This window comes from Triticum dicoccoides, chromosome 7A (assembly GCF_002162155.2).
Source record: "Triticum dicoccoides isolate Atlit2015 ecotype Zavitan chromosome 7A, WEW_v2.0, whole genome shotgun sequence".
Classification (NCBI taxonomy): domain Eukaryota; kingdom Viridiplantae; phylum Streptophyta; class Magnoliopsida; order Poales; family Poaceae; genus Triticum; species Triticum dicoccoides.
Window position 1 is genome coordinate 364522180 of NC_041392.1, and position 21616 is coordinate 364543795.

Sequence of the window (21616 nt, forward strand, 5' to 3'; positions counted from 1 at the left end):
AACGGGGAAAATGCTCGAATGCATGAGACGAACACGTATGCAAATGCAATGCACATGATGACATGATATGAGATGCATGACAACGACAACAACACACGGAGACAAAACCCGAACTCGAGGAAATAAATATAACTTAACGCCGGAAACGGCAAGAGTTAGAGTACAAATAGGGAAAGTTACATCCGGGGTGTTACAAAGAGTGTTCGATGTCGGTGTACTTGATCCAGAGAAGATGAAGTCGGAGTGTCGACTTGAGCGGCTCCTTCTTGATGAGGAAGAAGTGGAAGAAGAGTGGTTGAGCAACAAAGCGTGAATCTCGTCCATCCTTGCGTCATTCTCTTGCTTTGTGATCATCGATCTTGTGGTCGAAGTAGTCACTTGTACGTTGCTCGGAGAGTCGTAAGTCGGCGGCAAGGTTTTCAATGCGTTCACTCATTGCTTGTTGCTCTTGATGCAAAGCACGTTGGGCACCAAAGAGGTGGCTCTTGGTGACATACGAGTTCATATCGTCGTCGTGATCAATGAACATTGGGTTGGTAGAAGTACTTGGCCTATCCATCATTCCAAGAGAAAAATGTGAGTGGTAGAAAGAGAAGAACGAATAGCAAATGTACCTTGACCGAAGTTGAAAGTGGATCAATGATCACTCCAATGTGGACAAGGAAATAGCACAATTGGTACCAATTGTTGTTGGTTTCTCACACCTACACAAGTAAAAGCTTATGGTGGAGCTTGGTTAGGATGGTGGCACAAAATTTGATGCAATTCTAAGTGAGCTTCAATAATTTTGGAAAAGATTCGCAAGATTGCAATGCAACAAGTAGACCAACGAATATAAGGTACACGGAAACACACACGCAAAAGGATAACTGGGGTGAGCCAAAATGTGGAATCCACAAAAATGCTCTTGTTGCACAACACTAGAGAGATGCTAGCATGATTGCACAATAGGCGGATACAAAGACTTGTGCACAACCTACTAAGCAAAAATGCAACGACTTCTATCCCAAGTATGCTCTATCCAAGGTGTTTCTATGATATGATCCAAGGTGATCTAATATGACAATCTTAATGTTGTATGATGCTATGGTTCTTGCTTAAAAGCTCTTTGCTTAGCTTTCCCTTTTTCTTAAAAGCTTATTTGGCTCTTTGTTGTTTGAGCTCTTTTCTCATGCAATGCTTCACGAACCAAGATAGCAATTGTGTATGCGATGAAAACCTTGTGACACAAGAGATGATACCAAGATATGCAACAATGATGTATGTATGCTATGGGAAGTATGATCACTAATGTGCACAAGTCTCGTTGCCTGCAATACTCAATGGCTAGTCTTGATGGGTAAGCGACGCAAAGGAGTAAGGCTATCATGGCTATCAATGTAATGACAAGAGTGATATGTCCAATACCAAGACAAGGTTACCGTTCTTGCTTACGGTATGGTGTCAAAAAGATGGCACGAATACCAAGATGTATTCGAGGTGGTGGTTGTTGATGACGCGCCTGTGGTGAAGATGAGCGGCGGTGATGTTAATGTCGAACCGTACCTAGATAGCCGAAACAAAAAAGGATACGGAACCGCAACTCAAATTCTCAAAGCTTGAAATGACCAAAACGTGTCGGAGTGTGAAACGGGTAAGCAATGGTGGTGGTATGCGGAAGTGGTGATGGTGTATAGGTGGTAGTAGTGCGTATGCGGAAATGTGGGGCCGTGGAGGTGACTAAATTGAAAAAAATCAGTTTCGTCAGGGATCGTCGGACGTCCGGGCTGGGCCGGTTGTCGGAGGTCCAGTGCCTGGGCGATTTTTGGGCATGGGAAGAACATCACATGGACGAGGTGGAGATGTCGAAATTCGTCGAATCCGGGCGATTTCATGGACGGAAAGGGTGGACACAAGGGGGAAAAGGTAGATCCACTAAAGGCAAAGCAAATCCACGGATCAAATCCAACAGAATTTCAACACACCAACAAATCACAAAAAAATTGGGGCTATTTTTGTGGGGATTTTTTGAATTAGGGACAAAATCAACAAAAACTATGCTAGCAACACAACGGGCAGGCTCCGAAATCATGATCAACATGGCTCTAGATACCAAGATGATGTAGGGTGGAACTCTAATCGCCCGATCTTTCACGAAAGGAGCGGATCCCACGACGAATATGAAGAACACGAGGAAGGAAACAAGGGAAAACATGGTTGAAAACACAAGAGGAACACTAAACCAACAAGAAATAGTCACACATGTGCTACATCCTCGAGTACATAAGAGATCACATGATCCACGGACAACTAAGGACGATACAAAGGTAGCCGGTCTTCTCCATGAGGAGGTCTTGATGTTCTTCTCCGCAAGGAGGTCTTGAATCCAAAGGGATCTTCTCCGAAGAGGGGCCGCGGTCCCTCTCGTGGAGTAGATCCGACGTGGACGAGCAATGCTCTATCTCTCAAATGAGCTAAACCAATGCTAACCCTACCTAGGAGGAATAGGAGGTCTATATATTGTCTTAGTGCAAAAGGGGGCGAAGTGGAGGGTACATCGGCTATAGACCAACACATGGCAGTGCACAGGCGTCGAATGTCCAGGAGTCACCGGTCGTTTGGAGGCTCGCGAGGGTCCGGACGTCCGATGCCTGTCAGACGTCCATAGATTCGGCTCGGGTGTGCTTCGGTCGGACGTCCGGTCGGGGTCGGTCGTCCGGGAGGCCTCGGAATTCTATGTTTTGGCTCGGGTGAGGAGGTGTCGGACGTCCGGTCTGGGTCGGACGTCCAGAGCCTGGAGATCATTGGACGTCTGGTCCAAGTCGGTCGTCCGGAGCCTGTAGCTTCTTCCGCATCTCTTCTTCTTCTCCGTCTTCACGTCCATCTTCCTTCTCTTCTTCTCCTTGCTCCTTAGCCTCATCATGGCCAACTCCTCGATACTTGAGTATGCACAATGTCTCCGTTTGATGTAGTAGCCATGTCTCATGTGTATCGAAGTGGAAGTGTGAGAGGAGAGATGTCACCTCAGTTTCAAGAGCTCTTGCATGTGCTTGTGTCATGGGTCCGCTATGCACTTGGTGAGACGATGGTAGGTCCATGGGGATGACCTTGGGATGCTCCGCATCAATCTAGAGATGACATGTATCTCAATTACTATGAGGAGGGATTAGAAAAGAGACGTCATTTGGTTCACATCATAGGAATTTTACTATTGAATATACGCTAATGTTTATTTTCCTTTGAAATTACGGGAGTATAGGAATCCATTCATATGAACCAAGTGGATCTAATGCTATAAAAATGATATCATGTTTATTTCCTTTGAAATGTGGAGTATATGAATCTATTCCTATGAACCAATTGCCTCTAAAGGAAAAAAATCCTATAAAATCATATCATATAGAGTTCCTAGGATATTCCTCCACACCAAAGGATGGTTGAAATTGCTACAGGTGATACGACAGTCTTTCTTTGTAGAATCCTCCCCCATCTTCATAGTTTCCTCTCGAAGATGAATGAAATCATATATACTGGGTATTCTATATGTGCATTTTGGTACACGAAGACTCGGTAAAAGTTTGCGAGGTTCGAATTTTCAATAAAGCTATATGCACTGCATTTTGGAACGGAGGTAGGAGCATACATCAGTTGCTAACACTCACGTGGAAGATTTGTGTGTAGGAGGAGTGGCTGCTCTGTTAAATGACATGGCAAAACTGACACTGTCGGATGCTGATCTAATGGTTCTTACGGCGTTCGCCAGGAAACGGCTTGGGCGAACGTTTGTCGGATAATGATTTACGTACACATGCATTGCATTGATACGTGCCCCTCTCTCTCACGCACACATGCACCCTCACAAGTCACAACTCTCCCGAGTCCTCTCGCACCCACCGTCTATCTGCAGGTAGACGTCACACACATATGTCACTACTGCAGGAGACTGCTAATGCGACACTACAATAAGAGACCCTTTGCCGAAACTTTGTGCGATGCAATAATCGCAAACGGTGGTGTAAAAAACCATAAAAAAGGTGCAAAATGTTTGCGATGATGGCTGCATCAAACACGGTTAAGATTTTAGTTGCGTGTGCGATGCAGGGCATACGGTTAATCCATTCAAACTGTCTGCAATGAGGCAGAACAACAGAAACAGGCAGCCATAACAACGTGTGTGCGATGCCGGACACACGGTTAATTCATTCGAACTGTTTGCGATGAGGTAGAACAACAGAAACAGGCAGCCATATCAATGTGTGTGCGATATACGACATACAGTTAACTCGAATGAACTGTTTTCTATTAGGGAATACAAAAGAAACGGTTCAACTTAACAAGATGTGTGTGATATGCAACATACGGTTCACATGGAAACTGTTTGCGATAAGCCAAAAGAACACAAACGAGTCGTGTAAACAAGATGTGTGTGATACGTGGCAAACAGCCGACTTGGATGAACTGTTTGCGATGAGAAATTACAACACAGACGATCAATACAGTTACTTCGTGTGTGATTCTGTGTGTACAAAAAACTTTGATAAATGTAAACTAGTTGCTTGCGGTGGCTAGGAGTATCACACACGATGCGTCTGTGAGTACTCGTGTGCGATGATTAGTATGTTACACATACGTTTCCTTATGTGAACATGTGTGTGAATTTGCAGTATGGACAGTTAATATGCAAATGCCTTCTAGACATCGGGCACACGCTTAAAGTCAATGAACTGTGTACGATACTAATACTTTCCATGAAAATTTATGAACTTGGGTAACAACATTTGAGTAACATATATATAGTGGTTACACTATTCGACAAAAGGAGGATCTTCGTAACATGGTTTTGACAACCATGTGGTCCATATCTACATACTTAACATAGTAACAACTATCACATTTTAAGAGGCTAAGGGCCAACAACCATATGGTCCATATCTACATACTTAACATATATAAACAACTAGCACATTTTAAGAGGGTAAGGGCCAACAACCACAACTATCCACTGGAAGCAGCTTGATCACGGCGACTCGGCATCTCGTCAATGAAAAGGAAGAGTCCTCCTGTGCCTTGGTAGAGCAGGAGTTGAACAGTGTCTCCAATTTTGCAATATGGATGCATTGCCATGAGAAGTGAGAACTTGTTAATTTGAATGGTTCCATTTTTGCAGGAAATGCAGTACCTTGCAATCACTTTGGCGTTATTAGCAGGCACAAGTGTAATTCGACCATGCCGGGAAATCGATCCAGGAACGGCTACAGGGGCAATTTCTGTTGACTTGTAGAATAAAAAAACAATTTTAACATATCATTGAAGATATATATATATATATATATATATATATATATATATAGTTTATGAGCATCAACATTAAAAAAAGACTTTTTACCAGCGCTTTGTGCACACAATTGGTCTTGTTCGATGTGTGCACCATAGGTCTAATTAATCCCATACAAAATCCAGTGTTCATATGTTGTGCTATCTCTGTCAGATTATCAACAAAGTTTATGACATGCTTCAAGTCCTTCCAGTGAAATTTGGTACGTTTAGTAACATACAGATCGTTCACTATGCATCCAACATATCGTGCTTAAAAGGTGGAAAGGTATTATTTATTCAGAACATGGCAGAAGAATATATAGTGCGCATAAATTGGTAAACATAATTTGTTACTGCCTAGGAATGGAGTCAGAATATGATATCACAATTGGTTGCTTAAATAGTGATCAATTGGTTGCTTAAATAGTAATACGACAACATGGAGAAAGTTGAAAGGACATTAACCTCGATCAGACTTTGATCGACTGATGACATTGGGGAACTAAACATCCATGTTAATTAGACCAGGCTGTGGTGCACGCACTAGAATTTTATTGCCAGCTTTCAGTTCATAACACTTAGACATTTTTCTCCAAAGGTCCGCATTAAAATAGGAGTGACCATCTTTACCAAGTTTTACGCTAACCGTCATTGTAAATCCATGTTGCGTTGTCAATATGAGATCCTGGGAGTCATCAGCAAAGTAAAGCCCAAGATTTCCTTCTACTCCTGTTCTTGCAAAGCAAGGGATGCACTACTTGAAATGAAAATTAAGATCGTAAATTGGATATATTGAAATAACCAAGCAAGATGCAAATATGGGAGTAACTGATAGAACATATCCATATATAGATGCAAGCAAAGTACAAAAATATAGAATTAAAAATAGATAATGTAACAAAGATTTGATGCAAATATATAGATAAATGTAGCAACAGACGGTATATGTCCACAAATTTAGGCCATGGCGACCATGGTAGGTTGAGATTGAACATACCAAGCGCTCCCTGAAGTCATCTGGAATGGTGAGATAGAACTTCGTTTCCGACTGGCCACGACCACAGTTGCCCGATTTGTGCTCGCACTATGCACACATGAATGAACACCCACGAATCAGCTAGAACAAAAATGATGCCACGGCAATTTCCGCCGGTTGATTAACAACGATGGACGAACTGCGATAAGAGATGAGTGAATATTTCACTAATTAAGTTGATTACCTTCTCCATGAGAAAAATCCTGGGCCCAACCCCGCAAAAAACCCAGTCGACCACAGTCTAGAATGTCGGTGCAGTTAGGCGGCGGAAAGTGGTGGAGGCGAAATCTGGTGCCATTTGGAGCGCGACCTACGCCCGCCACCAACAGCCGTCGAGCTTAGGGTGCAGAGTTGCGGAGGAGTCCGCGGCGAATGAGTGGGGACAAAGTGGGCAAGGGTTTTATTTTTCCTTTTGCATGTGTGAGTGAACACACATGGTTCGCAGAGGCGACTGAGATGAATCGTGTGCGATAGTAAATTACCGAGATTGAATGGGAATCCAAATTTCCTTTGTCCTTCATCCATGAGTTTTTTTCTATGATGAACATAAACCCTGCCAATCACCGTGTTCAAATTTGACACTTTTTCGGGTTCATTTACAATATTTAGGGGATTATGTGCATTTTGTAGGCATTAATGCACGTAATTCAAATTCAAACAATTGGTGCATGAAAGGGTGCACAAGAACGGTCTGGAAAACCCGTACTCGTGGTATTTAGTAACTTCTCAAGCCTTTTTACAAGGAATGGGCAGAGATTTCAACGAAATGTGTGGCAATAGTCAACCACAAACACGTCATTTACTAGGTTATCAACTATAGAACAATGAAATATGTGCTTGAAAAACATGACGGCTGGCATGATGCCATGGTATGGCCTCACCGTGCCCTAGTTAAAAGCTGAGAAGGTTTGATTTATGTCGTCATGGACGCCCTTGATAAATCGAACCATCACCGAGGAAGTTCCATGCTTTCGAGAGGGAAATCACCAAGAATGAAGGGGAATCCAAATTTCTGTCCTAGTTTGTCATTCAATTTTTTCCAACGATCAACATACCGCCTCAAATGAAACGTGTTCAAATTTGACATTTTTCCAAAATCATTTACCATATTTAGGGGATTGTGTGCATTTTCTAGGCATTAATTATGCACATAATTCAAATTCGAACAATCGGTGCATGAAAAGGTGCACAAGAACGGTCTAGAAAACCACGCTTGTGCTATACAAAAAATGAAACACATGGTTGGAAAACATGACACCTGGTGTGGTGCCATGGTATGGCCTCACCATGCCCTAGTAAAAATTGGAGAATGTTTTCCTTATGTCGTGATGCGCGCCTTTCATAAAATGATACATCATCCGTGGAAGTTTCATGGTTTCGAGGGGGAAATCACCAAGATTGAAGGGGGATCCAAATTTCCTTTGTCCTTTGTCCCCCAGTTGTTTCTATGATGAGCATACAACCTGCAAATCACCATGTTCAAATTTGGCACTTTTCCGGGTTCATTTGCCATATTTAGGGGATTGTGTGCATTTCCTAGGCATTAATGCACATAATTCAAGTTCGAACAATCGATGCATCAAATGGTCCACAAGAACGACCTAGAAAACCATGCTCGTGCCATTTAGTAAATTCTCATGCCTTTTACAAGGAATGGACATATATTTCGATGAAATGTGTGGCAATAGTCAACCACAAATGTCTGTTTGTTGGGTTTTCAACTATAGAAAAAATCAAATAAATGCTTAAAAACATGACGCCTGGCATGGTGCCATGGTATGACCTCACCATGCCCTGGTAAAAATTTGAGAAGGTTTGGCTTATGTCGTCATGCACGCCCTTCATAAATCGAACCATCACCGAGGAAGTTCCATGCTTTCGAGAGGGAAAATCCCCAAGATTGAAGGCGAATCCTAATTTCTGTCCTAGTTTGTCTTTCAATTTTTTCCAACGATCAATATACCGCCTCAAATGCAACGTGTTCAAATTTGACATTTTTCCGGGCTCATTTACCATATTTAGGGGATTATGTTCATTTTCTAGGCATTAATGGCATAATTCAAATTCGAACAATCAGTGCATGAAAAGGTGCACAAGAATGGTCTGGAAAACCATGCTTGTGTTATTTAGCACATTCTCATGCCTTTTACAAGGAATGGGCAGATATTTCAAGGAAATGTGTGGCAATAGTCAACCATAAACGCGTCGTTTACTCGGTTAATAACTATACAAAAAATGAAACACATGGTTGGAAAACATGATGCCTGGCATGGTGCCATGGTATGGCCTCACCATGCTTTGGTAAAAATTGGAGAATGTTTTCCTTATGTTATGATGCGCGCCTTTCATAAATCGAACCATCACCGAGGAAGTTTTATTGTTTCGAGGGGGAAATCATCAAGATTGAAGGGGGATCCAAATTTCCTTTGTCCTTTGCCCACGAGTTTTTTCTATGATGAGCATACAACCTGCAAATCACCGTGTTCAAATTTGGCAATTTTCCGGGTTCATTTGCCATATTTAGGGGATTATGTGCATTTCCTAGGCATTAATGCGCATAATTCAAGTTCAAACAATCGATGCATGAAAGGGTCCACAATAATGGCCTAGAAAACCATGCTCGTGCCATTTAGTAAATTCTCATGCCTTTTATAAGGAATGGACAGGTATTTCGATGAAATATGTGGCAATAGTCAACCACAAATGTTTGTTTGTTGGGTTTTCAACTATAGAAAAAATGAAATAAATGCTTAAAAAACATGACGCCTGGCATGGTGCCATGGTATGACCTCACCATGCGTTGGTAAAAATTTGAGAAGGTTTGGCTTATGTTGTCATGCACGCCCTTCATAAATTGAACCATCACTGAGGAAGTTCCATGCTTTCGAAAGGGAAATCCTCAGGATTGAAGGGGAATCCAAATTTTCTTCTTTCTTTGCCCTGGAGTTTTTTTCTACGATGAACATACACCCTGCAAATCACTGTGTTCAAATTTGGCATTTTTCCAGGCTCATTTACCATATTTAGGGGATTATGTGCATTTTCTAGGCATTTAGCGCAAATAAATCCAATCCAGCTACAGGTGCATGGGTGTGATGTGAGGGACATGGTTTGTCGTTCGATCATGTCGCATCCAATGGTGCACACGTGTGATCCACGTGGCTGGGGTTCTGGCCAATCATAACGCAACACACAATAGGCTCAGCGCACACTGTTTCCGGAAGCGACAGAGATGAACCGTGAGCGATAATGAACGAGCAAAATTGTAAGTGAAGCCAAATTTCTGTTGTCGTTTGTGGTTGAGCCCTTGAATACCACCGCACTGCGCGGCTGCCCGGCCCCTCCGTCCCAGAGCTCTCTCCAGGCGTCATCCATGGCACCGCTGTAATGCCCACGATGCAGCTATATCTCCCACGTGTCGAAGCACGACTTAGAGGCATAACTGCATTGTAAGCAATGTCGCAAGTGAGGTAATCTTCACAACAACCCATGTAATGAATAAGGAAAAGAGGTACATAGTTTGCTTACACTCGCCACATCACACAGTATCATAAATATCATTACATTCATCCAAATACACTCAAGGTCCAACTACGGAACCAAAATAAAGAACAACCCCAAATGGGACAAAGTCCCCGATCGCCCCAACTGGGCACCACTACTGATCGTCTGGAAAAGAAACGTAGTATCGTCTTGAGTCCTCATCGAACTCCCACTTGAGCTCATTCGAATCACCTAGAGCGGTGTCATCGGTCCTTGCATCTAGTTTTGGAAGTAATCTGTGAGTCACGGGGACTCATCAATCTCACACCCTTGCGATCAAGACTATTTAAGCTTATAGGAAGGGTAAAAGGTATGATGTGGAGCTGCAGCAAGCGACTAGCATATAAGGTGGCTAACAAATGCAAATGAGAGCGAGAAGAGAAGGCAAAGGCACGGTCGAGAAACTATGATCAAGAAGTGATCCTAGAACAACCTACGTTCAAGCATAACACGAGACCGTGTTCTCTTCCCGGACTCCGCCGAAAAGAGACCCTCACGGCCACACACTATGTTGATTCATTTTAATTAAGTTAAGTTTCAGGTTTTCTACAACCGGACATTAACAAATTCCCATCTACCCATAACCGCGGGCACGGCTTTCGAAAGTTCAAATCCCTGCAGGGGTGTCCCAACTTAGCCCATCACAAGCTCTCACGGTCAACGAAGGATATTCCTTCTCCCAAGACAATCTGATCAGACTCAAAATCCCGGTTACAAGACATCTCAACAATGGTAAAACTAAACCAGCAAAGCCACCCGAATGTGCGGACAAATCCCGATAGGAGCTGCACATATCTCGTTCTCAGGGCACATCAGATGAGCCAAACGTCGGGTAGGCTAGCCCAGAGTTGCCCCTGGTAGCCCCGGACATCGCTCATGTTGGACCAACACTTAGAGAATCACTGGCCCGGGGGGGTTAAAATAAAGATGACCCTTGAGTCCGTGAAACCCAAGGGAAAAAGGCTAGGTGGCAAATGGTAAAACCAAGGTTGGGCATTGCTGGAGGAGTTTTATTCAAGGCGAACTGTCAAGGGGTGCCCATTATAACCCAACCGTGTAAGGAACGCAAAATCAAGGAACATAACACCGATATGACGGAAACTAGGGCGGCAAGAGTGGAACAAAACACCAGGCATAAGGCCGAGCCTTTCACCCTTTACCAAGTGTATAGATGCATTAAAATAGAAAAGATATAATAATGATATCCCAATCTTCACCTGCAACTAGCAACGCTATAAGAGGGGCTGAGCAAAGCGGTAACATAGCCAAACAACGGTTTGCTAGGACAAGGTGGGTTAGAGGTTTGCCATGGCAATATGGGAGGTGATAGAGGCAAAGGTGTCCCGTTTTTCGATGAGATGATAACTATCGATTTGGTGGAGACGACTTTGACGATCCGACTACAAACGTGCACGACGTTGCGCCTTAGCAATCGCTAAACCAATCTCCTGAGGTTACTGACGATGCCGGAAGCACGGTCAGCCTGACCACGAAGGTCTATTCCTGCAAGCAATCGAAGAACAAGCAAGAATATGATAAAGCAATCTGAATATTGCAAATATATATGAGGTATTGATAATGGTGGGGATCCGTAAGCGGTGTTGGTCTGGTCGTTGGACACAAACGAAGTACACGAAGTTGCAATGGCTAACTTTTAACTAAACAAATCCCCAGCAAAAAGCTACTAGATGGATCTACTTATATAGGAGCAAGGGGTGGTGGCCAAGGAGGTGGGAGGACGTCCCAAGGCAGCCTAAAACTAACCCTAGGTCGTACAAGGCTCATGGGCCCAAGTGGAGGTGATGCAACACCTTTGGGCTTGTAGTTTGACTCGGATTCTGCTGCAACATCAGATTGTTTCGTCCGTAACTCAACGCTCCGGACGAATTTGAAGGTGAATCCAATTGGGTTGGATAGAGCACGAAATCTAGTTTCCAACAAAAAAAGAATCACCCAATTCGGAGTCCGTATGAAAAAGTTGTTGGCGTTTTGAGTCAGGTATGTCTGTGCAGTCCGAATCTGAATCCAGAACGTGAGAGACTTGGACTCTATCTTCTCTTGGCCCAAAAGTGACGTGAGAGGACTTTTTGAACACAACATAAACATCTCCTTTTCCCTTATCTTCATATGTGGATTGTACAAATGTCCCATACACCTGCAATTAGACAAAACACAAAAGTGTATGAAGTATTTTTGTTCTGGATAACATAAATAGATTATTGAATAGTTTGCATTAGAAATCACCTGACAAATATGCATGTATGCAATATTTTTGGTCGTATCCAAGGTAGTCATGTCCTCATCAGGAGGCATGATAAGAAAGTGGTAGGTATCGTAGCATAGGCATAGCAAAAGAGCGAGCATCTAGCAAGCAAAGACAGAAGTGATTTCGTGGATATGGTCATCTTGCCTGCAAAGTTCTCCGGGTTGACGTTAGCTTGATCCTCGTAAACGTACTCAACGGGCTCCTCGATCACGTACTCGTCTCCCGGCTCTACCCAAAACAAGAACAGAAGCAAAGGGAGACACAATCAACCACGTGCAATGCACAAATAACATGATGCAAAATATGGCATGAGATGCGGGATGTGATATGCGATGCATATGCATGTTTCGGAAAGGAATTACTGAACCTGGCCTCAACATGGAAAACCAAGAGTTCCACTGGAAAGAGGAGTTGATTTCGGTCGAAATCGATATAAAGATCACAGCGAATCGGATGCACGGTTTGCAAATGACAAGCAAAACAAATATGGCACTAGTCTGCGATTAACAACACGAGGCCATCTAAATGCATCAAGAACAATATGCTACAACACTCTACAATAGCAACAAAATACATGGCAGGGATCCACTCAAGATGCTTGACAAAAGATGAACACTGAGCTATGGCTAATTCACTCAATAGCAGGTTCAAACAAGCATGGCAAAAGTATAAAAGATATCATGTTACAGACTTGGAGAAATTAACAGCATGTCACGAATTTAACATCAGGAAGCAAGGTTTAGAGTAAGATAACAACATGCTACAGGAACATATCATGGCAAAGCAAGGCATGTCATGAAGCTACTCAAAGCATAAAACAAAAGTCCCTTACTGACCATAAGCCAAAAGGGATCATAAAATACAATGGCATCCATGTGAACATAGCAATTATCGTTAACAGATTCAGACTAAGCATACACCCAGCAAGTAGACATGGCATAGAAGCTAAACATGGCAAGAACAACAACATAGCATGCATGGACCAACTACAACAAGCTCGGCAAAAATGCTTAACACGTAAACATTCTGCTAGGAACATTTTATAGCAAAAGTAGAGCTCGATTGAGTCCAGCTATGGTCCTCCATAATTGCAAACAAAGACATGGATGGATAGAGCACAACAATATCTACAAAACATCCTTACTGATCATGCTCAAAAGAGGCATGGATCACTCTGTAGCAACAAGAACACATGGCATAAAAATAATGACAGGGCAAAGACTTAGAATATTTCTAAATCCCTGAAATCAGCAACATTACGAGAGCTACTTTGCATGCTTGTGGTAGTCACCACAGAGATCACAAAAATACATGGCATACACCCCTGTAAAGATGGCATGGCATATTTCAAAACACATGTAGGGCTCAAGTTCATAGGATGCACACAACAATCATGACAAAAATGACAAATGCCCAACTACTGATAAGAAACTGAAACTAACAGAAACTAGCACTCTTCCAACAACATTTAGGGCATTAATATGAGCTCAAATAAACATGATGCAATGAGATGAAATGAAGTACTCACCGAGACGAACAATTTGATATGCTACACGCCCGAAACGGAGCCACAGATGATGAGTTATGATGCGATGAAAAATGCACAAAATTACTGGAAATTAGGGAAAAAGTCAACTGAGGTCTCCAGATCCAGATCTGCACGCTTCCTGAGGTGCTCGCCAGAGCACTGTTCACCGGAGTTGGATTCGCCGGCCGGAGGCGTCGATCTTGCCGAAGAGAGAGGGGCGGCTTGCCGGAGTCGGGCTAGGAAACAACATGAACATATGGCATAAAGGCAAAAACAGGACAAGTACTTGGTGAAATTCTAAGTCCCTGAAATCGGCATCAACGATTACGCTACTTTGCAAGCTTGTGCTAGTCACCACAAAGGTCACAAAAATACATAGCGTACACCAATGTAAAGATGGCATGGCATTTAACAAAACACATGTAGAGCTCAGGATCATAGCATGCACACATTAATCATGGCAAAAATGACAAAATGCCATTTGCTGAAACAGATCGGACAAATTCCTCACATAGCCCTCTTCCAACAGCATTTTGGGCATCAAGATGAGCTCAAATGAAAATGATGCAGTGAGATGAAATGATGTACTCGTCGAGACGAACATTTTGATATGCTACACGCACGAATCGGAGCTACGGATGCAGAGTTATGGCATGATGAAGGTGGCATAAAAATTAGGGTTAGGGAGGCAAAAATTCAACCGAAAACGTCCAGATCCAGATCCAGTTGGGCGCAAACTTCGAGGTTCGCCGGATCTCTCGCCAGAGTAGGGAAAGACGGCCGGAGAAGCTCGGGGAGGTGATGAGGAGGCCGGCTGGAGTCACCGGAGCGGCGAGGGGTGACGAGGGCGGCGAGGAAGCCGCGAGCCGAGGCGGCGGCACGGGGCGATCGCCGGCGCGGTGGCGGTTGGATGGAGGCAGCGATGCACGCAGGCGGCGCGGCATGGAATCCGGCGGGCGCGTGCGCGGTCGCCCGCGGGGCAGCGGCGGCGGCGAGATAGGCTCGCGCGGGCCTGATCTGGGTCCCACGGGCCGGCGGCGGAGCTGAGGAGAGAGAGGGTGGCGGTGGACAGATGGCGGTCTCCGATTGGACGCACGTGGCGGCGGACATGTCCGGGCTGCAGGATTTTTGTCCGGCGGCGCGAGGGGAAGAAGCTAGGGTTTGATCTGCGTGAATTTTTGGAGAGGATCACATATATATAGGTAGAGGGAGCTAGGAGAGTCCAAATTGAGCACGGTTTGCGGCCACGCGATCGTGATCGAACGACCGAGAGTTTGGAGGGGGTTTAGATGTGTTTTGGGCCAGTTTGGAAGGGTGTTGGGCTGCAACACACACGAGGCCTTTTTGGTTCCTTGGTTAACCGTTGGAGTATCAAACGAAGTCCAAATGGCACGAAACTTGACAGGCGGTCTACCGGTAGTAAACCAAGGCCCCATGACAAGTCTCGGTCCTATCCGAAAACGTTTAACACCCGCACACAAAAAGAGGTAGAAAGGGACACCCGGTGACATAGGAGCGCCGGAATGCAAAACGAACAACGGGGAAAATGCTCGGATGCATGAGACGAACATATATGCAAATGAAAGGCACATGATGACATGATATGAAATGCATGACATGCAAGCAATGACATGGCAACAATAGCGAATAACCGGAAGACACCTGGCACATCGGTCTCGGGGCGTTACACTTCTTCACGAATGCGAATCTGATGATAGCCCATACGGAGATCAAGCTTGGAGAAAACTTGAGCACCTCTGAGTTGTTCGAAAAGCTCATTGATGTTGGGAAGTGGATACTTATTCTTTATGGTCTTCTTGTTCAATGGACGGTAGTTGACACAATGCCGGTCCGTTCCATCCTTATTCTTGACGAAAAGAACACCACAACCCCATGGAGAAGAAGTTGGACGGATGAGACCCATACGCTCTTGAATATCAAGTTGCTTCTTCAGCTCCTTCAACTCTTTAGGTCCAAGCTTGTAAGGACGTTTGCAAACAGGTTCCATGCCAGGCTCAAGATCGATGACGAATTCAACTGGTCGGTTCAGAGGCATTCCTGGAAGCTCTTCTGGAAAGACGTCTTGATACTCACAAACGACTGGAATCTGAGAGATGGCATCCAGCTCGCCCTTCTCATTGAGAGAAAACAGTCGAATGGTATCATCACGAGTGGCAAAGACGATTACATCCTCAGACGAATGTGTCAAGTGAATCTGCCTGGCAGCACAATCAAGCTGAGCCTTGTGCTTAGAAAGCCAGTCCATTCCGAGAATAAGATCAATATCCGAGTTACCAAGAACCACTGGAGAGGACAGAAACTTATAGTCGCCCAACGTGATAGTAACATCCGGGATCATAGAGCTTGTGTTCATGAATTTACCCGGAGAAACAACTGATAATTGTCTAGGCAAATCTTGAAAAGGCAACTCATGCTTAGATGCAAATGGGAATGACATGAAAGAATGCGATACACTAGAGTCAAAAAGAACTTTTGCAGGAATATTGTTAGTAGGAAGGTTACCCATAATCACATCTGACGAGTCCTCTGCCTGAGCTGCGTTCATAATGTTGACCTTGGCGTGCTTGGGATTATGCTTGACCACTGCGGTGCTGGCAGATCTCACAGGAGGAGGAGGAGGAAGACGCCTCTAATTGAAGCATTTGTTGGCATAGTGACCCTTCTGCTGACACTTGTTGCACGTGACCTCTGAGAGCGGACGGTGATACGGAGCACTTGATCTTGGAGCATGAGACGAAGTCTTGTTCTGAAAGCCTGGGTTGGGTGGGTGGGAAGATCCATTTCCACCTTTGCTCTTCTGCTGATAAGGCTGACGGAACGGAGGAGGAGGAGGCAACCAATACTTTTGCTTCTTAGTTGCCACTTGAGTTGAGGAAGGAGTTGCATCTCTGACTCACTTCTTGGAAGCATCACACTTGAGTTGAGCAGTCTCTTGTTTCAGTGCCATATTGTAGAACTCATCGTACTTCTATGGCTCAAAAAGCACGAGAGCTAGCTGGAGATCTTCTCTGAGGCCACCTCTGAACTGATAAATCATGCTCTTCTTGTCAGGGACGTCTTGCTTAGCGAAATGAGCGAGCTTCTGGAACATGATGTTATACTGGTAAACAGACAAGCTGCCTTGCTTCAGGTTGCGAAACTCCTCACGCTCTCTCTCAACAACACTCTGAGGAATGTGGTGAGCTTTGAAGTCTTGACGGAATTCATCCCAGGTAATCACACGAGCTCCTCTGGAATCTTTGTATTGCTGATACCATTCTGCGGCTTGGTCTTTGAGTTGGAACGAGGCAAACTTGACAAAGTCCTCAGGCCTGACGTTGCTGCACTCGAAATGCTTGCAGATATCCATGAGCCAATCATGAGCGTCTGTTGCCTCGACACAGTTGCTGAAGGTCTTTGGCTGGTTAGCGAGGAACTGGTTGAGTGTAGCAAACTGATTCTGATTATTGCCATGGCCTAGATTCCCTTGGTTGCGCTCTTGCAAAATTTGCATGATCAGCTGCGTGTTGGCATTGGTAGCGGCCATCAAAGCTTGCCATGCCTCCGGAGGTGGAGGTGGTGGAAGCGGTTCAGGATTCTGGCGCGTTGGAGGAGCCATCCTGAAGAGGGTGACATCCGTTAGCATCATGACAGACATATATTCAAGCTGAATCAAATGGATCGGAATTGCAACATATCGTCTTAACATCCGAACAAAATGAACGAATGAATTCCAATTGAAATGGTCACACTTCCATAAATTGAGAAGCCACGTAGATAGAGGTAGAAAAATAAAACAACAAGGTACGGACAAGAACAAATACTTGGTGAGGATTACCCAATCCCAAACCAAATATCCATGGAAGAAATACTAGAGCTACATGAATTCCCACCTATGAAACTTCCGAAATTCTCCCAATTAGGCAATCAGGTGTTGGGGATACAGGGGAAGCATAATATCTTACCCAAACCTAGCAAATCCTACATCCAGCTATATCCATCCTTCAACACATAACCAAGAAACCTTCAGAAATCATTTACCTCAACCTTTGAAAAGCATCCGTTATACGAGTTATGGCAATACTCCCAAACACCCGCCCCAGTACTCGGTGGCATCGAGGTTATCTCACCAACAACTGCATAAAAGAGATTTTCGATGTCGGCGGAACTCAGGTATTCCAGAATTGCAACGACAAAATTGTGATGACAACACCTCAGAGCTCAACTCCCGGGGACACTGCCACAACCCCTAAATGTCAGGAGGCACCAAGAACAATGTTCTCATCACAAAACCATCGGAACGATTCCAATATACCCGCGTGATCCTAAATTTTTTTTTGTGAAATTTGAGAAGAGAAGATTCAAAACTCTACGTCAGGATGCCTCACCAGAGCGATGAAGGGACTGAGGAGTAAAAAGAATCCTACTCTTTCATATATATATAATCCTAAAGGACTCAAAACATTTTTCTAGACTCAACAACGCCAACGATTTGATCAAGCAGGGGGCTCCTAAAGTCGGGGAAGGCTCTGATTACCAACTTGTAATGCCCATGATGCGGCTATATCTCCCATGTGTCGAAGCATGACTTAGAGGCATAACCGCATTGTAAGCAATGTCGCAAGTGAGGTAATCTTCACAACAACCCATGTAATGAATAAGGAAAAGAGGTACATAGTTGGCTTACACTCGCCACATCACACAATAGCATAAATATCATTACATTCATCCAGATACACTCAAGGTCCGACTACGGAACCAAAATAGAGAACAACCCCAAATGCGACAAAGTCCCAGATCGCCCCAACTGGGCACCACTACTGATCGTCTGGAAAAGAAACGTAGTATCGTCCTGAGTCCTCATCGAACTCCCACTTGAGCTCAGTCGAATCACCTGGAGCGGTATCATCGGTCCTTGCATCTGGTTTTGGAAGTAATCTGTGAGTCACTGGGACTCAGCAATCTCACACCCTCGCGATCAAGACTATTTAAGCTTATAGGAAGGGTAAAATGTATGATGTGGAGCTGCAGCAAGCGACTAGCTTATAAGGTGGCTAACAAACGCAAATGAGAGCGAGAAGAGAAGGCAAAGGCACGGTCAAGAAACTATGATCAAGAAGTGATCCTAGAACAACCTACATTCAAGCATAACGCGAGATATTGTTCTCTTCCCAGACTCCGCCGAAAACAGACCCTCACGGCCACACACTCTGTTAATTCATTTTAATTAAGTTAAGTTTCAGGTTTTCTACAACTGGACATTAACAAATTCCCATCTGCCCGTAACCACGGACGCGGCTTTCGAAAGTTCAAATCCCTTCAGGGGTGTCCCAACTTAGCCCATCACAAGCTCTCACGGTCAATGAAGGATATTCCTTCTCCCAAGACAATCCGATCAGACTCGGAATCCCGGTTACAAGACATCTCGAAAATGGTAAAACTAAACCAGCAAAGCCACCCGAATGTGCAGACAAATCCTGATAGGAACTGCACATATCTCATTCTTAGGGCACATCGGATGAGCCAAACGTCGGGTAGGCCAGCCCAGAGTTGCCCCTAGTAGCCCCGGACATCGCTCAGGTTGTTCCAACACTTAGAGAAGCACTGGCCCGGGGGGGTTAAAATAAAGATGACCCTTGAGTCCGCGAAACCCAAGGGAAAAAGGCTAGGTGGCAAACGGTAAAACCAAGGTTGGGCATTGCTGGAGGAGTTTTATTCAAGGTGTACTGTCAAGGGGTTCCCATTATAACCCAACCGTGTAAGGAACGCAAAATCAAGGAACATAACACCGGTATGACAGAAACTAGGGCGGCAAGAGTGGAACAAAACACCAGGCATAAGGCCGAGCCTTCCACCCTTTACCAAGTGTATAGATGCATTAAAATAGACAAGATAAAATAATGATATCCCAACAATAAACATGTTCCAACAAGGAACAAACTCCAATCTTCACCTGTAACTAGCAACGCTATAGGAGGGACTGAGCAAAGCGGTAACGTAGCCAAACAACGGTTTGCTAGGATAAGGTGGGTTAGAGGTTTGACATGGCGATATGGGAGGCATGATAAGCAAGTGGTAGGTATCGTAGCATGGGCATAGCAAAAAGAGCGAGCATCTAGCAAGCAAAGATAGAAGATATTTCGAGAGTATGGTCATCTTGCTTGCAAAGTTCTCCGAGTTGACGTTAGCTTGATCCTCGTAAACGTACTCAACGGGCTCCTCGATCACGTACTCGTCTCCCGGCTCTACCCAAAACAAGAACACAAGCAAAGGGAGACACAATCAACCACGTGCAATGCACAAACAACATGATGCAAAACATGGCATGAGATGCGGGATGTGATATGTGATGCATATGCATGTTTCAGAAAGGAATTATTGAATCTAGCCTCAACTTTGAAAACCAAGAGTGCCACTGGAAAGAGGATTTGATTTCGGTCGAAATTGATATAAAGATCATCGGAATCGGATGCACGGTTTGCAAATGACAAGCAAAACAAATATGGCACCGGTCTGCGATTAACAGCACGAGGCCATCTAAATGCATCAAGAACAATATGCTACAGCACTCTAACATAGCAACAAAATACATGGCAGGGATCCACTCAAGATGATTGAAAAAAGATGAACACTGAGCTACGGCTAGTTCACTCAATAGCAGGTTCAAACAAGCATGGCAAAAGTGCAAAAGATATCAGGTACAGACTTAGAGAAATTAACAGCATGTCAGGAATTTAACATCAGGAAGCAAGGTTTAGAGTAAGATAACAACATGCTATAGGAACATATCATGGCAAAACAAGGCATGTCAAGAAGCTACTCAAAGCATACAACAAAAGTCCCTTACTGACCATAAGCCAAAAGGGATCAGAAAATACAATGGCATCCATGTGAACAAAGCAATTATCGTTAACAGATTCAGACTTAGTGAAAAACTGGAACATATCAAAACAGATATTAAGTAGGCATGTATACGAGCTCGATGCACTCATCACAAGGCATTTCATGAAAAACTAAGCATACACTCAGCAAGTAGACAAGGCATAGAAGCTAAACATGGCAAGAACAATAACATAGCATGCATGGATCAACTACAACAAGCTCGGCAACAATGCTTAACACGTAAACATTGTGCCAGGAACATTTTATAGCAAAAGTATAGCTTGATTGAGTCAAGCTAGGGTGCTCCATAATTGCAAACAAAGACATGGATGGATAGAGCACAACAATATCTACAAAACATCCTTACTGATCATGCTCAAAAGAGGCATGGATCACTCTGTAGCAACAAGAACACATGGCATAAAAATAATGACAGGGCAAAGACTTAGAATATTTCTAAGTCCCTGAAATCAGCAACATTACGAGAGCTACTTTGCATGGTTGTGGTAGTCAGCACAGAGATCACAAAAATACATGGCATACACCCTTGTGAAGATGGCATGGCATACTTCGAAACACATGTAGGGCTCAAGTTCATAGGATGCACACAGCAATCATGGCAAAAATGACAAATGTCCAACTACTGATAAGAAACTGAAACTAATAGAAACTAGCACTCTTCCAACAACATTTAGGGCATCAAGATGAGCTCAAATAAACATTATGCAATGAGATGAAATGAAGTACTCGTCGAGACGAACAATTTGATATGCTACACGCTCGAAACGGAGCCACAGATGATGAGTTATGATGCAATGAAAAATGCACAAAATTACTGGAAATTAGGGCAAAAGTCAACCGAGGTCTCTAGATCCAGATCTGCACGCTTCCTGAGGCACTCGCCGGAGCACTGTTCACCGGAGTTGGAGTCGCCGGCCGGAGGCGTCGAGCTTGCCAGAGAGATGGGCGGATTGCCGGAGTCGGGGACGGAGCGGAGGGCGGCGGCCGGAGTCGGAGGAGGCGCGGGGCGGCGAGGCGCGGCGTCGGCGAGCCGGTGCGGCAAGGC